The sequence below is a fragment of the Strix aluco genome, chromosome 16 (genome assembly GCF_031877795.1).
Source record: "Strix aluco isolate bStrAlu1 chromosome 16, bStrAlu1.hap1, whole genome shotgun sequence".
NCBI classification, from domain to species: domain Eukaryota; kingdom Metazoa; phylum Chordata; class Aves; order Strigiformes; family Strigidae; genus Strix; species Strix aluco.
In genome coordinates this window covers 11,607,543-11,627,175 of record NC_133946.1, presented here as the reverse complement: position 1 = coordinate 11,627,175, position 19,633 = coordinate 11,607,543, and the positions used below count along the sequence as shown (strand labels likewise).

The 19,633-nt window shown below is 44.0% G+C and overlaps 1 protein-coding gene across 6 annotated transcripts in view; it reads right to left on the bottom strand.

Moving 5' to 3' along the window:
• Positions 1-19,310, bottom strand: part of PAK6 (p21 (RAC1) activated kinase 6) — a 39,592-nt gene extending 20,282 nt beyond the window's left edge. Inside the window, exons 1-5 of one of the 6 annotated variants that reach the window (XM_074842330.1) lie at positions 17,396-17,496; positions 16,454-16,492; positions 9,989-10,076; positions 7,045-7,373; positions 5,837-5,901 (exon numbers count right to left, since the gene is read on the bottom strand). The gene's annotated coding sequence lies outside the window, so the exon portion shown is untranslated. Of the gene's footprint in view, positions 1-637; positions 753-5,836; positions 5,902-6,532; positions 6,708-7,044; positions 7,374-9,988; positions 10,077-11,270; positions 11,333-16,453; positions 16,493-17,395; positions 17,497-19,172 lie in introns of those variants that run through there. The other 5 variants (XM_074842327.1, XM_074842326.1, XM_074842331.1 and 2 more) reach the window with 5 other exon arrangements.
• Positions 19,311-19,633: the final 323 nt, after the last annotated feature.

Below are 19,633 nucleotides of genomic sequence, written 5' to 3'. Positions count from 1 at the left end.
GCATCTACTAAGTTCATGGTCAATTTTAGGGTCACTAGCTGACATGGCCTGCATCTACCTTATTGGCTTATAATAGACATCTTAAAAACAAAATGTAATCAACTCTAAATACGACATACCCCTGGGTATCCAATGACACTTGCTTTATATGGTCAGCATCAATCTTTAGTTATAAAGACGTTGCCATATCAGACAGGTGGTTTAAAGGTACACTGCGTTAAGATCAAATTAAATTCATACATTAAAAATAGTTATTTGAAATCCAATGGATTGTAATAATCTGTGTAGGTTTTGCATTTCATTGAGGTTTGTATTTAACCAGTCTCCTTTCACTTCGTGGTTTTCATGCAAGAGCTATTTACTTGTATTTCCAATATCCAGCTAAAGAATGTTTAAATAAAATACATAAAACAGGCCTTTTCTAATTCAGTAAGAAATTCGTAAGAACATTTTACACATTTAAGATTCTGTAAATCAAGCCAAACCTGTATTTAAACGTAGACAGCATCCCTTTAATACAATAATACAAATACTGTGACACTGATTTTATAATAATCTACTAGACTTTAGTCTTTCATTCACTGCTGACAACTGTACTGTAAGAAATGTCACAAACATAAATAATAAAAGTCACTACCACAAGACAAAAGCAGTCGGAGATTGAAATTCTCTCAGCGATCCATTCCTGCTGCCTGGGAAACCACGTTAGATTTGTCAACTCCAGATATAGCTGTTCCTAGATGATACAGTTCCAAAAGCTGTCACATCTGCCAGTGAGCATGAGAAAAAAATCCCACAGCCAGCAGATCCAGAGCAGAGGGAGGGATCGGCTGGGAAGGAGGGGCGAGAAGAGAGAAGGGTCAGGCTCAGATGAGAGGAAGGGGTGGGAAGATTAAGGATGGAAGAGAGAAAGGGGAATGAGTTAGGAAGGGAAAGAGGAATGGCTGGGAGACAGGCAACCCGAGGAGCAGGGCACAGGAAAGAATCAACCCCACTGAAAAAAGAAGTAGATAAATGTTATCAGGAATTGCTCAGTAGAACACACGAGTTCAAACACCCAGACAAAGCAGCTAGCATGCACTGTCCTTTCATCCGACTTGCCTCCACCCTGCACACACACAATCACACACTCCGTTAGCATACATGCGCTGCACTTAACTATGTTCATACGCTCATGCGCTCACACATACACTTGATGATAGGAAGACAGCAGAGAGCTACTTCAGTCTCACTTGTATAGTTTCCAGTTAAAAATAAGCTTTCCCTCCCCCTCCTTGCTGCAGCAACTGAACTCACTCATCAGTGCTTATTGCGTTGCTATCACAGATCTGGACGCAGCTTGCTACATTCCTCCCGCCCCGGACAAGAGATAACGCTTGGTCCCTGGGCTGAAGAAAGCAGTTCCCATGATTTCGAAGTACTCGCTCAGCTGATATGCCAAACTACTCTGGCCAGCTACGAGAGGAGGGGGGAGGAGGAGAGCTCTTCCTACAGGACCCGAGGAACCGCAACGTGCAGACTGAGCTTGGAGTAGGAAGATGAAGAAGATCCCAGAGAATCCACCAATTAAAAGGAATATTTTTATACTCTGCAGGTTACTGTCACATAAAACGTTTCAGATGCAGTGCATGTTAAATAGGCCATTCTCAATGCATGTTGTATGCACATATGCATGTCCTCATGCCCATGTATGTGTGAATATGCACACATGGCATTTCACTGTATTCCATACCTCCTAAAATCCTAATGATTACCCTCCTGAGGTTTCCGACATGATTGTTATTTATAACAAGCCATAAATGTTCATAGCAGTTTGCAGACAAAGAAAAATGACAGGTTCCTTCCCTGAGGAGTGTACAAATCTGAATGTGACTTCATGCAGCAAGAAATGACAACAAAGGGTGAGTGAAAGGGGGAAAGAACAGCAAAATGGTCTGAAATCTGAAATAGGATCTCAGAGCACAGAGCCTTGTCATGATGACACCTTCCACATTTGTCTGCAATTCTAGTTTTAGAAATACTGTTTTAGGTACTTTTTTTCCTCCTAATGGAAGAGTGGATATTTGCTTGCTGTGCTATCACTTCCTCTATTTCAAGTCCTTTCCTTTCACTTCTCTCTCTCCCTCACCAGCCCCCAAAAGCAAAGCTATGTTTTGGGGTGAACTAGCAGCACAGCAAACTGATGTAATGCTCTAAATCCTGCCCAAACACACACGAGCATATAGATTAGTATTACTTTAGAAATAAGCTTAGGGGGAGACATATTTGTTATATTGGTGGGTTTATTTTTGGCAAATGAGAAAAAGAACACAACCGCTTGACATTTTTTGCCATGCCTCCACTGAACAGGGTCTAAAGGCTATGGTGGTGCCTCTTTCTCCCCTGGTCCATTTCTTGCTCATAAATTAGGACTAAAACCTGAAACACAGTGAACGCCTATTTGCTAAGCTTGTTTTGGACGCTGCTCAGTGACATACTTCTGGGTGTGTTTTAGCTATAGTAGACCAAATTCATTCTGGGACATATAAAAGCGCTTGTAAAGAAAAGACCTCTTGAACTTTCTGAAACCAGTACAGGCATGTCCCAAATGCTAATAGGCTTTTTTCCTTGACGATAATAAAGTTTTCCATTATTTACAGTCCCCTAGAAATCCCAGCTAAAGTCACTGTCCCATTGTGCCAGTCTCTGAAGTCAGGCCCCACCCTCCAGAGGTTTCATCTAAACAGACAAAAGGTAAGGAAAAGGAATTATTATCCTCATTTGCAGATGAGACAGAAAAAAAATTACTAGCCCGGTTTCTTCCCAGCTATGTCTAGATTAGCAAACATAAAAGAGCTTCCAGGTATGTCTCCTGGCTGCTTTTTAACTTCATATCAAGGCCAGATCCAGGCCCAACACACCTTCCATGGGTGCACAGCACCAGTGGGAGCCAAGACACGCTCTGACCACATGTTTGATCTTGACACCAGCACGTAGGTCTAGACACCATGACAGAAACCAGCTGCACAGACAGAAAGCACACCCAAACCTCAATTGCAATCCAATGCCTTCATTATAAGGTTAGCCTCTTCCCATCTGTGTTTGGTTTGTGAGAGCATTACAGCTAGCAAATACCACTGCAGCACCAAGAGAAGGCTGCAACTCATCGCATTCTCTTCACCCAAAGCCAGCAGGATGTGTGCTGCAGGTCATAAGGCTGAGACATAAGCCGCTGTAACAGCTATGACCCTTTTTCCCCACCTTTTGAACACTGGATGTGACCATGTCCTGCTCTGGATATACAAAACCATATAGCACTACATCTCTTTGACACCTGCCTTGCACATACACACTTCACAGTTCCACATCCAAAGAGTAACTGGAGTGGTTCAAATGGGTTTATTTTGCCATGAAGGATGCAGCAGAGTTAAAAACAAGTGGCTGTATTTTGCTGTTAATCCAGGATACCAAAGAGCTTCAAGATGAGGCTTGAAGGATATGAGGCTTCACTATCCACTGTCTTGTGTGACAGATCCATTCAAAATGAGCATAAAAATACTACCAAGATTAGAATAAGAACATTTAAGGTTCTGTCTCCAAAAATTCACATGAATAGCAGTATCTACGTATCAGATAGGAGGTTATGTTGGGACAAGTGCAAGGGGCCACATCTGGCACACTGGGTCACATGGCAGACGGAGGAGCCAAGGCTGCATCTGGGGAACACGCTGCTTCAAAGCGCTTCAGAACACGGGGTGCCACGTCCTGCGGCTCCATCCGAGCACTGTAACCTCCCTGTGCTCCTCCGTGCCACATCACGGATCGCAGAGCCAGCTGCCTCTGGCACATTGGGTTACGAGAGGGAAGCTATAGCTCTGCAAATGTGCATGGAACAGACTTCACTGTAGGGAAGCACCAGGCAGGAGCCAAGCAAGTTGCACGCTTGGTGACCATGGCCAATTGCTGGCAAGCAGACCTGTTCCAGCCCAGGCACTGGCCACCACACACGTCCTGGATCACAGTCCTCCGTCCAGCAGCGTGGCAAAGGGCTGGCAGAGACATTCCCATCATTCCCCTGACCACCCAAGTATAGAGGCAAGAGTTAAACTTCCTTCCAAACAACACTAAAGAATCTTAGTCCCTATTTATGATCACCATGTTCTCCCAAAGTGAGATACATATATATTTAACTGCTGTCAACAGCCTGCAAGGCAGTTTAGTTGTGTTATCCCCACAGGATAACTGATGGGAAAACTGCAGCCCAGGCAGTGTGCCCCAAAACATGGAGGAGACAGACTAGCTTAAACCCCGCAACCTGGCTGACTCTCAGTGCCTTCCTACTCACTGCTGCCAACACCAATATGGAAATTTAAATCATAACAGACATGTCTTCTCCTAGGGAATATCAGTTATTCTGCTCTGTTTGGAAAGGAAAAAACACATGCCATGAGTATGAACATTCACACAGCCCTCCATACATTAAAACCTGAGGTGCACTCATAACACAAGTGAAGATAAATAACTGTTATTGTCTACAGCTACACCCTGTTCATCTGTTCATTACAAAATAATCTAATCACTACCACTACAAGTTAAAATGGCTCAGCCCTAGGGCAAATGTAATTTCCTGAGATTTTTTTTTTTTTTTTTTTGAGGGAAATAGATTTGAACTTTTAGTCTGCCATCACCCTACATTCACACTGCTCTCTTATGCCAGACAAATGGAAGGTCAGCCTCAGAACTTCATCACCACTCATGACCCAGTCTCAGTGCATTAGCCCTCAAGCCACACGATGAGCCTCCTGCAACTTTAGAAACCATACTGAGCAATTCCTTAAAAACAAGACCTGTGTCAGCCAAGTCCTGATTCCTCAGTCCTCCACTGCACTGAGTCCATACAATAACTTAGAAGCCAGTGAGACGGGTGCAAGAGCAACAGACAAGAAAACTGGTCCCTCAGTCCAGAACCTCCCTTGGCAAGATCTGAAAGTTTGCTGTACTCTCTCCAGCTACCAGTGCTGTGCAGCACAACGTACTGGTTAGCCTTCAGCTGCTCTTGCTGACCTGTGCCTGCACAGAACTGATGTGCAGCTCTAAGTGAGATGAAACTTCAGCACGGTACCTCTGTCAGTACCCTCAAGAAACCATGACGTGCAATGCAGAACTCAGAACCTGGCTGAGTTTCGACTTGCATTGGTGTAGGCTAGTCCAACTGTTTTAAGCAATTTGCACAAAATATTTAATTCTTCTCTCTGCTTGAGAATTTCCCTAAGCACATTACAGTAATAGGTTAAAAAGTGCTCTTTTTTTTTCCTGATTGGAGGCAGGACAGCCAAACTTTTACAGTGCTTCTCCTTGGGCATGAAACCATTTTGTGAACAAGCGAGAGTTACATTTCTCACTTTTGCAAGCATTGGCAGCAGGATCCAGGATACTCTTTTCCGGTACATACATACTCACTCACACCCATCTAGACAGAAACAACCCCTGTACAGGGAACAGACTTTCCACCTGGAAGCACAGTTACTATTGCTGATAGCTCTTTCCACTATTTAATCAGCTTTGCTACTAGATACATAAACCATTGCTCACACTTAGTGCACAGGACGCACATACCAAGGCAGTGCAGAATATTAAAATCAATATACAGCTTCATCACACCATCAAGAATGAGACTTTCCAGTGGGACAGGGAAGAGCCATGCAGCAGAGTTAAAAACTTTCGTTTCCCCAGCAGCTGTGGAGGGGCTGACTCAGGTTTCACCCAAGCACAAAACTCAGAAAAGCAGAGGAAAACTCAGCAAATATCTCTTGCTCTACGTACATCCCCCAAGTCTCACCTGAGAACTTGCACTCACCAGCCACAAACTTCTCTTCTGTTTTTTCAGTACTCTGTCCCCAAATACATTAAAGCATTAATGTCCTGGCAGAGAAGAAAGCAAACATATCAGCAAACATTAACAGACAGGACTGTTTTCTGTAGCTGTAAATACCTGGCTGTATCTGTTGGTTACCACCTGGCAAAAATAATTAAGTACAAATGCCCAATAGAATTGTAGTTTGTAACTGAAATAGGAGGAGATTAGCCAGCTTTCAGATAGCCAAAATACACTCAAGCACCCATACACACACGAGTACTACAAGGTAGCTTCAGGAGGTGTGCTGAAAGGATCTCGGCTGGCACAGCAGCCAGGTCAGGAGCAGCGACGTGAGGGGGTTTGAGTCAATTAGACCTCTCCAGAAGATACAGTGAGGGTCCTTGCAGATACAAGAGACTTAAGAGGAGATATTGCCATGTCTCGCATAAAAGCAATGAGCATGCATGTTCCTGACATGCTGTCTGCTTTCGCAAGCATCATCCAGAGTAATTTTAACCCCTTCTTCACCCCAGTGTTTTAAGAGCATCACCCTGCAAGATTCAACAACACATTTTCCTCTCCGCGTTCCGCATCATCTTGAGTGTCATTAGGCTAAATCGCTAGACCCCAGGCACCACAGACCCATACGCTGGCCCACCTAAAAGACACTGGAAAGCAAAAAACACAAGATCTTACTGGTAGTCCTGCTGCAACAACGCCGGTAGAGGACAATTCCAAGTGAGAGGAGAAAGAAGGGTCTGGAGGGAAACTCTCCCACTGTCATGCAGCAAAGCCGATTGGAGGACGGTGTTGCTGGGCTATAGGAGTAAAGATGAAGTAAACTCCTTCCCGAAGGAATCCAGCTCCTGGTTTTTCTTCCCTTCCAGAACCATCCCTTGATAGAAAAAATTGTGTGACCCCCCGAACCATTCCCCTCTCACTTTGCCCGAGGCTGGCACTGCCAACACACGTGTGATCATTACGCTCATTCTTGGTGGTGGCAAGGCTTAGCTCCGAAGGGAAGGGGTTAAGCCGTAGCAGCACAGCCGCTGGGGAGTAGAGACGTTAGTTTAAACTGACAAACCTAGTCCTCTGTAAACAGAGGAAACAAATCGCACGAAACAGCGGCCATTAGGACGATGGTGTTATTGCTTTAAAGCAAGCAAGCAAGTCAGTGTCGATCCCCAAATCTGCGGGAGGGAGCTTACCCCTGACTCCTCATTGCTCCGTAACCAGAGGTGAGGTGGGAACACTCTGCCACCGGAATCTGCTGACACGCCGATAAACTTGAGCGAGAAAGACGGCAGGAGAAAGCGGGAGAAGAAAAAGGGGTGGAGGCAAGTCTGACATGTTTGTACAGTGCCTGGTTCACCTAAGCTGCCGAGTTTGATTTCAGGGCGTGGTAGTAGATGGGACACAGCAGCACTCAGCGTGGAGAAACCTCAGATTCGTGTTCCAACGAAAATGACAGATGCCGACAGCAGAGCCTCTTGGGACCATCTTGCCTTCTCCTCACCATCTTCTCCTTTTTTGGTCCCTAGAGGGGATGAGAGAGAGAAAGAGCTCAGAGTCACACCTGGGCACTGAGGTTTGCTGGGTCTCAGGCAAGAACCTTGGGGAGATCACCTCCCATTCCCCTCCGCCCTTTTTACCCCCCCCCCCCCTTCACTGCTGACTTATTAAAGCTCCAACTTGCTCGTTAGCTCTTCTCTCTCGGCTCCACAGCCTCGGGGCCTAGAGCTGCTGCAGTTTCTAACAAATCCCAACATCTCCACCTGTGTCGCCTGGCTGCAGATTTCAGGACCTGTCACCAATTCCTTGTCACTCCCGGCAGGAAAGCTTTGATTGCTTCCTATATGGCTGGCTACAGAAAAATTCACCAATTTATTTGCATTGCAGATGAGCAGCACATGACCTGGCGTTTTTACTTTTCCCCTGTCGCTCGCTCAGCATGAGTCAGTGCTGCGAAGTCTGAAGTCTAGTATTACCCTATAATCCTGTTGCGCTGCCTGTGCCATGCCTAGGGGTTTACTGCCTCCTGGAAACAGCCATTTCCCCAAGCGACTTGACTTGCGTTCAGTAGGACACCAGCTCCACCACTACCAGTGGTGGATGGGCAGAGGTGGAAGGGGACATCATTAGAGGACACTTTGGGGATTACAGCCCAGGAGAGATCAGAGTTCATGTCAGCAAACCCATCAGCTGCTCTTTCTCCACAGCAAATAAAGAGGATTCTTGGCCTCTCCAAACCTCTAACAATGCTGGCTTAACCCTAAGATATTTTTAGGTCCAAAGAGCAGAGATAAAAGCCTTAAAAATCCACCCCCATGATTTTTTTTTCTTTTTTTTTTAATGTTGATTTTGTTGAACCACCCTTAAAATAAATAAATTAACGACATGCTACAAATTATAGAATCATAGAATAGTTTGGGTTGGAAGGGACCTTAAAGTTCATCATAAATAATCATTAGGCTGTCATCATTTCTGCTGGGAGTGGCTTGTCCAGTAGAGGTGGGCCAGCCCAGGGATCTTTTTGCCACATTCCCCCACTCCCATTTTCCTTCCCACCTATTCACCCCACCTCACTAGGCTGCAGTGTCTTTGTACAACAACCAGAGTCACAGATCTAGTTGGAATGCACAAGATCCACAGTAATAGTATGGAGAAGGAACGGAACTGGGGTTCGTATAGAGAACGTGAAGGAAACCCTGGCATTATAGCTGATGGTCTGAGGTTCATAATCCTTATTTCCAGACCTGCTAGCTAAATCATGGAAGGCTGCTTCCTGAAATTGCAGTCACCACTTCTACATTACACTGCAGGTCCTTGCCTGCCAGAGCCTGCGGTTTCCCGCCTGCTACCTCACGGCAGCATCCCTAGGGTACAGGAAATAAAAGTTAGCCAGGTTCCCTTCTCTCTGGGGATTAGCTTGTCTCTTCCTACAGGACAGGCCCCATGCACAGATGTAATCAAAAAAGGGAAACTTCATGTTAATAATAGTAAATAAAAACTACAATCAAGAGAGGGGGACAGCATTCTTTCTCCAAAAGACTGGAACTTGCAAGGCAGAAGCAGTGTCGTGGAGGATCAGAGATGAGGAAACAGCATAATCCTGCTAGGTGTGGAGGAAAGGCGACAGCGAGCGCAAACTGTCGTTGTCATCTGTTGCATCTGTGCTTTGCTGACATGCCAGTTGGTGAGGAGTCATCTACGCAACGATAATTTTGGGAGCGTCACAAAGAAACGTCATTTATATTCTACAAGGAGTCACCCAGGCTTGGAACTGGCTTCAGATTTGCATAAGGATTATATTTCATGGGCTTACGTGCTAAGACAGTCTTCTAGAACAAGACACAAGTTCTTTGTAAATGGAAGAGCCTGATTTTACTTGTCAAGACACAAGCTTAGATGAAACTAAGGCAGCTTTGAGTTGGTGTGAACCTCTGATGCCTACAATCTTAATGAAAAATTAGGACACTTTCCAGTCTTTCTATTCACAAGTTTGGTCCCTACACACTTTGAAGAAAAATTTCCCAGTAAAACTGATGCATCTCTAATTTTCCCCTTTAGCAATTGTCCCTTTATTAAACATTTCAACTGCTCCTTCCCTGCCCACTGCTCCCTTCTTACCTAGAGAATTGCACAAGATAATATAAATAATTATACTCACACATTTATATAAACACACGCATACACACCCCACTCCTCCTACAGTTGCTATACTCTCTGTTGCTCATTCAGGTCCTGTCTGTCTCGGCTATGGCAGCCATAACTGGCAAGCAAGAAGTGCTGCAGGGTACACTGACTAAACGCTTGCATCGCAGACTGCCTGATTTATCTACACAGCCCAGGCCATTCCGTATTCCATGTCCCCTCCCCAGACACAAAGCATAGCAAATTTCAGATCAAAACTGCTGATCTCGCCTCTTTTCTCTCCCTGCCCATCCACATCACTGTGTCAGGAAAGCACCAGCACCTCATGTCTTGCACTGGTGCTGCAATAGATTCCATTTAAGCCCATTTCATCTCTACCAGAGTGGAATTTTGTGAGAGAAAAAAAAAAAAAGCTTTTTGACATTTTGGTATGCCAACAGGCAAGACTGGGCACTTCTAATCTTAAAAAAAAAAAGTTAGAGACCAAGGCCAACTTACCAACATACCATATATGAGGTCTTTCCTCTACCTCAGCCAGGAGAAACATACTTGGCCACCTCTTTGGAGCTTGTAGGAACTGGGCAAGCTGTTAAGAAAAATATATCCTGCTTCAACAAAGCTTCCAGGAGAAGCCTAATACCAAGGCACAGTAAATCTGATGCACTCAGGAAATCTCAGTAAGAACTAAGGCAATTCCAGCCATGGAGCTAGGCTGTGGTTCAGAGCTAGACCTTCTGGCACAGCTCCTCCGAGCTCTGGGATTTGCTAGGAGGCACAAATGCACTTCCATCAAAGAAGTGCAGTCCCTCTTTCATGGTTCTTGAAATCCAGAGTAAGCTGGCCAGGGAAGTGAAAAAATATGCCAACAATTGGGACAAAGGGGTCACTAGGAGAAAGGGTGTGTTACAAATTCACAAAGCATCAGCATCAACTGGTGGGAGGAAGCACAAGATAGGAATCAAGTCTGCAAGTCTCATAATCAACACATGACATTAACCAGGACTGGAGATAACGAGGCAGCAATCCAGAGGCAGTTTCACTTTAAATAAATGCTTACAGTTCAGCTACCTTTCCCCAAGGCTATTGCATTCAGAAGTGAGCAGAGAATTTCGAGAGAGCACTATTTGGATTGCCAGCTCTAATGTTAGGGTTGTCCTCCTGCTTACTATGCATTACTGACATTATGAAGTGTCCTGGAGATCCCAGCAGGACAAAGCCTCATCTGCTCTCCCACTGCCTGAGCTCGTTCAGCATCCTTCTAAGTGTCTCCAAGGTTTACAGTCTAATCCCGTTTCCATTTTTTCGGCCCAATTCAAAATAAAAACCAAATGCACCAGAGCTGGCGAACTGGAAATTGGTTTATCAAGTTCATCGCCTCTGCCAGAGCACTGTGTGCTGTTATAGACCAGGACACATCCCCGTGCTCAAATCTGGCAGGGCAGTGTGGTGCGTGGAGTCCTTCTCCACCATATGCATGCCGACCACCAAATACAAAGGACGCTGGGTCACATGGAAGAAGAAAAGTTGTGCTGCTTCAGGGTCTCATCAGCACTAGGGCAGAATCACAGGCAGCTCCGGTGGTGGAGCAAAGCATAGCCAGGGAGGAAGCAGCACAAGGACCTGCAGATTCTGCCAGAGAACACTGGGCTGGGGCAGCGAGAGCTGAGAACATAGCCAAGAAAGCAGATTCAGTTTAGAGAGAGTAAGAAAACAGCAGACTCTTTAAAAATTTTAACTCCCACTTTGATGTGAAGTTGAAATTAAAGCTCAAGAGGATCACCTGAACACAGCACATGCTGTTTTGCTACTGGTTAAATTCTTGTGGCTTGGTAGACATTCCCTGCAGATAATATCAATACAGCTTGGATCACAGCCATCTCACACTTCTTCCAGATCTTTTACTTGCAAAAATTCATAGACTTATTAGGTTATAATAGAAGTAACGTCATGCTCCACCAGGCAATTCTGTGCCACCCTGTACAAAGGTGTATCTGCTGCTTCCCACAGAAGTCAGGACAATCAGTCCTGCAAGACACCATCACAGCAGAAAGCCAGCGTAGCCCACCTTTTCCACAGATTTGCCAGGTCACCTTGGGAAAGTCATTTTGCACACTGGTAAAATGACCGTGACAACGTTTAACTCCCACAGAACAGAGGCGGCTTAATCTGTTGTTTTTTCAAGCATGCTGCAATCCTTAAAGATTCTATAGAAATGCAGATTGAAATCCCTGGCTGCCGTAAAAGGAATACAGACTACAGCTTCTGTTCAGAGTAACTAGGTCAGTCAGCTATTGCAAAAGTATTAACCAGAATTCAGAGAATTCCTAGTGGCTAAAATAACGGTAGCAAAAGTCTAACGCCATTTGCTGTTATTAGTCACTCTCTACCTCTGGGTACATTCAAACCCAACTCTCAAGAGCCCAGAATAATTTGAGGGCTGGAGCTTATGCTTGTCAAAATCCAGGCACGTGGCTCTGCGCAGCACAGGCAGCTCCCGTCCCACTTGCTGCCTTGTGGAGGCAGGGAGCTGAACGCTTGCAGCCCACCTCGGAGAGCTGTGCTCTTCATCAGTGCCAGGGAATGGGTGTCACGGTCACCCTCCCAGCAGCAGCCACCCTACAGCAAGTGCAGGAGGGTGCTCTGTGTTACGGTGGTTGCATGGGTAGCGTATTTTGGAGGAAGGCTGCTAGTGGCAGAGAGCGGCTGTTTGAGCAGAATCCAAGGAAGAGAAGAGGGGAGGGTTGACCACTGAAATGGGGATGAGTATCCAAAATTTATCTCAACTCCCTCCAGTTGCTGAGGCTGGACAGAGCATTTGCTCTCCTCTCACTGCTGAGCACTGCTGCCTGCCACTCATTTGGACTTTTACACTGCAGCTCACTCCCCCTGGTTGTGCTGGTGCCACTGTACAGCTGCCTGCAGACCATGCCATGCAGATAATCCATATGACTATTTGCATCAAAATCTTTCGGTTTTACTGGAAATAGGAGGTAGGTGAAGGGTTAAACCTGTTTTTCTTTTTTTTAATTAATATTTCTTTTTAAACTCAGATTGTTTCAGCAGTCTGGCTTACAGCTCAGCCACACCAACAGTCGTGTCACCACAACTCAGAAGCCAGCGACCTGCAGTGCAGGAACTGGGCCTTCTTGTTTGGCCACTGAGACAAGGATGTCATAATGCTGTACCCTCAGTCTCCCCTATCTCCGTGAGCTCTGAAGGCACTGGAGTCCACAGGACGGGTTGCAAAGGATTAAATGGTTATAATCACCACTTAGAGATTTATTTATATAGTGTAGAAAAATATGTTAGCTGTGACATCCTTCAGTCTTCATTCAGGCTGCAGTTTTTAATAGCCTAAATACTACCATAAAACAGAATGAGATGCTGGTTGCTCTGGGGCACGCTGTTTCAGCAGAACACAGGCTGGTGGACACACAATAAAGCTTCCGACCACCATTTTCTCCATTAAAAAAATAAAATTCAAAGCTACCCAAAACATTTGTGCAACTATTAACACTGTCAGATTCCACAATAAGAAACTAAAATGTGCCCACAGTCAGGCAATGCGTGCTACAAAGCACTGAAACATGCCAGCTGTTTCTGGGATTGTAAGAACATTTTCATACCAAAACCCTACCAGATGATTAATGGAGTCCAAATTGAAGAGAGTCACGAGCCTACCTGACACACGGACCCACTGGCATTTGGCTGCAGTCACAACAAAAATCCTTCCTTTGGAACAAGTCTAGGTCCTGCTGGCTGCTGTAAGGAGTGAAACCATTGCAGAACAACTGAACCAGGGTCCTCTTCAAGATAACACCAGAAACTAATCCACTTATATATAGCTAGAAAATTAAAGGAATTATACAGATTCTGAATAATAATAAAGTTAAGAAAGGAGCAACATAAGCCACAGCCATTTAAGCTGTAAATACAACGGTATGTCTCCTGTTCTGCAGATCTAGGGATTCTGAAGATGACATCATAAAAAATAAGTGAAAAAATTCTGTTAACCTCCTACTTAATCATCATTCATCCAACTACCAATTCAAAAACACATTTCTTGTTCATGTGCTCTCTAGAGTGCCAAATAAATTCTATAAATAAATTAATTCAGAGAAATGTATTCAAATAAAAAAAGTATTAACTTAGTTCATTTCCACATGTGACCTTTAAAAACAAATGCTTGTTAAGACTCAAAACGAGCATTTTCTTGTTTGGTTTTTCAGAACTTTGATGAAAACTGAAAGCCTGGCTAACAGTTGTGCCCAAGTGCTTAAGCAAAGATTTCCTATAGAAATACTTGGGTAGTTATCTGGAAAATTCTTTCATTTCCTTCTTTCAACAAATAGGAATCTCAGCCCAAGAACAGCCACAACCCATTATGGAGGTGATCACAGACCACAAATTAGAAGTGGCCAGATAATTTAGGTGACCCCGAGTTCTAAGAGACTGTTTTAAAAACATGCCTTTAAATGACACAGAAATAAATGACAATGTTCTTTAAATAAGTTATTGGCTCATCTTTACGTCACTCAGGCAGTTATTTTGCAGAAGCTTAGGGAGAACATATTTAGAACTTGGAAGAGAACACAGAAGCCCAAGGAGCTTTGCAAATTCCTGATTTGGGAGCAAGCAGCAGAATTAGTATTTTCTTCTCTGTTAACACCAAACAGTGCATATTTTATAATAAAGTGCCAGAAATCAGGATGTTTCCTCCACAGTAGTCACAAATGGAAGCATATTGTCTACTATCATCTATGGTTGATGAGGTGGTACAAGATCTAAACTATTTGTGATGTTACTTTATTTCATCAGAAACCTAAACGTATAAACACAGCATGCATTTTTCATTTTATGGCCCAAATATTCCCTAACAGCATCTAGGTTTGCTATCTGATTTTCCACACCTTTCACTACACGCTCAGGAGCTGCAATTTCTCCAAATTAATTATGTGTGTACCCAAACTGGACAGCTTGCTGTAGCATGAACAGCTCAAAGATGACTTGCTCAGAGAGACTTCTTTCCAGAGGCTGCGGTAACATCTGTTCTTCAGATCTAATCCAAAGTCCCCTGAAAACAGAGTTTTTTCCCTGACTTCTGCAAGTGCTAGAAAGATTCTTATTCTAAGTTGTACATTACAGCAAATAAGTTAAATGCATACAATAATGTTAGAAATTATGTACTTTCTTAGACAAGGCCCAAAGTGCTCATTATAAAGTGTAACACCCTGCTTAATTCTTCCAGAAGCCAATCATAGGGCTACGATGAATTTTAATGAGCACTGAATCAAGACCCAGATGGTTTTTAAAGCCAAATTATCCTGATCTTGACTATTTTAAGCTCTGTGTAGTGCCTTCTGGCCACTACAAATATTAACGCCTCTGTTCCCGGTCCAGATTAAAGCAAGACATTCATACCTGTTCTCCCCATCTAAACACAGTTCTTCAGCTCCACTGTAGAAGACCCTCAGCTCCTGCTATGCCTTGAAAAGTCACAGCTTTGAAAGAAGACTCAAAGGTTAGCACAGGTGAGAAAAAACATCCCCACAACACAGCAGGGAGGACAGTGGCCTGATCCATACCCTTTCAGTAACACAACCAAGGCTCTGCAGCCTATTTAGTTCTGTCTCCTGGACACAGTAACATGCATACGATCAGATTTAGAAGGGATTAGTAAGTGAGACCTGTGAAAATTTTCATCTCAATGAAAAAGGTGACAGAGCACAAGAAAAACAAAATACAGTTGTTTACAAGGCATTGTGCATTGCAGAGAGGAAAGTCTGAAAACTAGAAGGTCATCAGTAAGCTAACACTGACACTACAGACAGTCCAATTTAACCAGATTCTCAGGGGAAAAACAATTGAGCTCAGAGCCATCATGTTGATATTATCAGTTCACAGAGACACTTGTCTCTGCTGAAACTGCCAAGTATGTTTGTTTTCTAGTTGGAAACAGTATGTTTCATTTTAAGAACTAAAAGTTCTTTTTTACACAATGGTGTTTCAGGTATGTCCACACCATATCGGCAGGACACCTGCCCCTGGCCAGTGGATGCCAACTGCAGTACCTCCGCTGGGTCTCCAGTAGCAATGACACCGCTCAGAGCTGATTCTTCGGAGCAGATGAGGAATTACCTCCCATATCTACCACAAACCACTATCACCTTGCTCTTTCCTGTGACTAAACTTGGGTTTTTTGGGCTGTGCTTGTGAGCGGCTGAGATATTCACAGGCTGATTCCTTCCCCTTGGCCACCTGCAGGAGAAAAATATATCACTCAACTGTTTCCAAAGTGCTCTTTGGTTGAAGCAGCACTATTCCTTGCTACACTTTAAGCAAGTCCAGAGGAACATGAATTCTTGTCAGAGACTTTTTTTTTTTTTTAAGGAAATGACCAATAACTGGCTACAGCAATGCACGCCAGTCTTTGTAAACAAGACAGCTTTCAGGCAGCCAGGATGCCAGCTGTTTCAGGGTGGCTGGTGGCTTTTGGGTTGTTTTTTTGCAGGGAGTGGAGGGGTGGTTGGTGGGTTGGGTTCTTTCTTCAGGTTGGGGTAAGGAAGGAGGAAAGCAGGAAGAAAATAAAAAGAAAAAGCTTCTACTACCTGCTCTTCTGGTCCCCAAGTATCCAGGATCTTCTCTCACTTTCCTGCCTTGGGCAATAGCACTTCTCATTCCAGTGTCCCAATACCTCTTCTTTGTTAAATCCCCTTTACACTCATCTGTGTGGTTTTTTCTCTCTGTATTCTGGGATTTTTTTAATTTTTTTTTTTCTTCCCAATTTTTTCTAAACTTATCTGATAAACAGATGGATGTCATAGAAATTAAAAGGATGAAATGGAAAAAGTAACAAAAACCGAAGTGCAGCGTTATGCAAGCCAGCTGTGGAAAAGAAATTATGTCACTGTGTATTACTCAGTTGAGAATGGTTAATGAGCTTACACCATTCAACCACCTTACCAGAATGGGCATCACAGCTTGAGGAATGCAGACAGAGCTCTGAAATAAGGGGTGGGAGGGAAATAAGGGAGCAAAAGATGGCTTGATGTCCTTTCTTGCCTCCAGGTACACGACACATGGCTCAATTGCCCTAAGTCTGAGCCTGAAATATTTTTAATTCACTGAAAACACACTGACTGAGCAGCAGGAGTGCAAGCGACACACTTAACTTGCCATCATTTGCTAAAGCAGAGAAGGAGCTCAATCTCTCGTCTCTCTGCTGGGATTGCCAAGTAAAGCATCAATGGCAGGTTCAGTAACTCGGACAACTCTGCCTTCTGAAATGGCCCAAGAGCCCTGAGGAGCGTGTGCTTTAACAAGTTTCAGTCCCTTTTGACTTGAACCACATTTGAACTTCTTAGCAGTGAAAAATCATTCTATCCTGTTACTATTCCTCTGAGCAATTGCACACAGGTCCCTTTTATTATTACATTAGTGTAATTTTTGTCTCCGACATTCCCCCGAGAGGAATTACTCATGTCCTGCTATTATTTATTTTACTACTAAGAGCCTGTTTTTTAGCAGTAGTTTTAATTAAATACCAATCCTCCTCCTCAATTAAGAGCACCTTTATCTGGCTTGCTGTGCTTTGTATTCTCCAGCAGTATCACTGGCTTCCTCCTATTTATCCCTCCCTCTACAGTTCTCTCAGGAACTGCAAAGAGCCTCCTCTCCCACCAAATCCTATCAGTAAAAAGAAACAGAAGATTTTACTGAAGAACCATCACATGGAAGATAATATGGAGCTTGACACTGGTTATGCAGAATTCCAGTTTCAATCAATGTCAAGAGACACTGCCCCAAGCAGCAGCATGTTCCATACCCCCCAAAGCCATAGTCTGCCGTGCTGTCCTGTGCACCAGCCCACAGCTACTGCCGTCCCTCTTTGGTTTCCCTGCTCACCTGTAGCCTTGCTTGCACGTCTGTCGCTCCCCTACCCTCTGATGTCGCGTCTATCCTCTCCAAATATATTATTGAAAGTTGCCAAGGCAGGTTTTCTTTGGGAGTTTGAAGTTCAGTGTGTCCACACACTGGGTAAACACCTCTTCAAAGACTTTGCTGTCCCTGGATAATGAATCAGATCACAATGTATTCTAGACTCCAGTACACAGGATTCTTGGAAGCTGCCCTAGATTAATATTTTAAGAGTTATTCATTCATGCTCCCCAAGTGTCAGAGGCAGAACTGATGACTCCTGACTGTGAAGTTGGCAGGCATATCCCCATCTCAACTATTTCTACAAAGTGGAATCAAACTGCAGCAACAGCATCCAACTGCATTAACTGCTCCAGCGCCTGGCAGAGCCAGCTGTGGAGCCAGCATAACGTTACGCAAGGACTGCTGGCACCAAACACCCTCCTGGCCATCGTTCCCTGCCCGAGTATTGGGCACAAGTACCCTTCCGCTGGCAATCTCACCTAAGCACTCTGCAACCTTCACAGAGCTCAGCTCCCCCCTGGGCACTGCTCCGTTCCTTGTTCCTTACTTTACATAGGGAAGGGAAGAGGAGGCAACAAGTCAGAGAGCAGTTTGATTTCACTTCTCACCGACTTGACAAGGCTTTTTCCTCCTTCTCAGCTTTAGGTGCAAAAGCTTATTAACTACACTTACTTCCCTTAAACAGAAGATGGTTTTGCTTTTATGAGCACGTTTTATTCCTTTTCCAAGAGCAAAAATGGAACTGCATGAAAGTGTTAGATCAATTAGCGTGCAAAGAGAAAGTGTAGACTCACGACTACACTCTTCCCTGCACTTCCAGGCTCAGCAAGTGTGTTCCTCAACAGCTCCAGCACCTTTGTAAAATCCGTGCTCTACTGCACTTCCCTCAAGGACTATAATTATACACCGCAACCTAAGCACACAATTCTCAGTCTGGAGGGTTCCCAACTAGGAGGAGTTTCAGTTTTTGGTTTAAAGAGGGGAGGAGGGAATACTGATGATACAAGATTTTTTAGACGTTACTCACCAGTTTTTTCCAGAGCCATCTCTGTACATTCAAGGTATTTTTTTTTCTATCTTAAATAAGGCTTTTCAAACAAGTTGCCTCCAGCTGGGACAAGGAGCGCTCTACTACTTTCTGGCCCCTCGACAAAGAGTTTTCAACAGTGACAAACTGGTTGTTCAGGTGTAATTCAAATAGATGCTTTAAAAAAATAACCTATCTCCCCTTGCTTGTTTCAATAGCATTTCTCCAAACCAAGCCTATTAAAAACCTTCAAGTTCCGAAGGCAGGAACCATCCTAATTTTGCCTCCTACAGAACAACAATCTATCGATGTTTAAAAGCACTAAACAAAATTAATAAACCATAAGCTTATGTCTATTTACTAAATTTTACTTTTATTTACCCACTGTTCCTACAATGCCCATCATTCTACTATTTAAGTACATGATTTAGAAGCATAGGCAATGGCATTTATTCACCACTAGAATACAGGCAGGCAAAAGGCAGTGTTAAAAGCATTCCTTCTCATCCCTTTTTTATGGCTTCAGACCTCAGAAAATTAGTTCTTATTGGCTGATTTAAATTTCCAGCCTAAAAAGGGAGTGCCAGAGATATCAGTGATTTATCTCAGTTCTACAGCTTAGGAAGGTAAAAAAATTTGAAAAGTCATCTCAGTGTTAGTGTTCAGAATGCTGGACCCTGTTGCCCCATCTACGTCCCACAACAGCAGTCTTACCTTAAAAAAAAGATCTCAGAGAAATACTTCTGGAGTGAATTCAGTCCCTTCTTCCTTCTGACTGCAGGTTGCTGCTTGTCTTAAACACGGGAAACATCCCTTGCTTCAGGCAAAAATTCTCAGCAATTTCATCTTCAAGCTTCTTCAGAAAGCTCCTGGTTCAGTCTCATGGCCACACAAACACACAGAGCTCGCAGTCGCTTCCTCACCAGCACCGTCCCCTGCCAGCCGCTGTGCAGGGCACCAGCACCACAACACCCCCTCCTCCTGGCCCTCAGCAGAAGGGTTAGAAGAATTCACTGAAGGTAAAATACCCTCACAATTGGAGGACAGAGGAGACCACAGTGATAAATTCCATTAAAACCCTGCAGTTAAAACTGAGGAGATCTCACTGTAGACACATACCACTATCAAGATTCTGTAATGCAGTGAATCAATGTTTTCTGGGACCTTTTTTATTG